This window comes from Penaeus monodon, chromosome 30, assembly GCF_015228065.2.
Source record: "Penaeus monodon isolate SGIC_2016 chromosome 30, NSTDA_Pmon_1, whole genome shotgun sequence".
Classification (NCBI taxonomy): Eukaryota; Metazoa; Arthropoda; class Malacostraca; order Decapoda; family Penaeidae; genus Penaeus; species Penaeus monodon.
Window position 1 is genome coordinate 22006153 of NC_051415.1, and position 428 is coordinate 22006580.

At 38.6% G+C, this 428-nt stretch overlaps 1 protein-coding gene across 1 annotated transcript in view; it reads left to right on the forward strand.

Moving 5' to 3' along the window:
- LOC119592628 (28S ribosomal protein S9, mitochondrial-like) overlaps window positions 1–428 on the forward strand; it is a gene marked incomplete at its 3' end in the record, with an annotated part of 6653 nt that overhangs the window by 534 nt on the left and 5691 nt on the right.

Sequence of the window (428 nt, forward strand, 5' to 3'; positions counted from 1 at the left end):
ATGGGCATACAAAGCAAGAGTTGTGAAAAGAGAAGGATGAGTGTAAATATAGCGCATGTTTACGAGACATCCACTGTGCCTTCCAACTGGACATTTCTTGCAATTGTACTGGCTGTGTTCTATCCAAATCTACTTGAAACTTGCTATGATTTGTGATGGAATGCTTAGTGTAAGAAGTCCAATGCAATAGTGGTAAGGTGTAAAACAATTGCATTGGCCTCCATGCTCACCATGTTTAATATAACTAGATAGAACCTGGATGAACCCATTGGATCCAGTTGGTTCACGCAGTCACATGGCCAAAAGTACAGGCATTAGGCTTAATGTGAGTAGCCGCACATACTCTATTGCAATGTTATTTTCTCTTATTATTCGTAAGTGTTTTTAGATGTTGTGTCATTAGTGTTTTTAGTTTATTGCCATTTCCA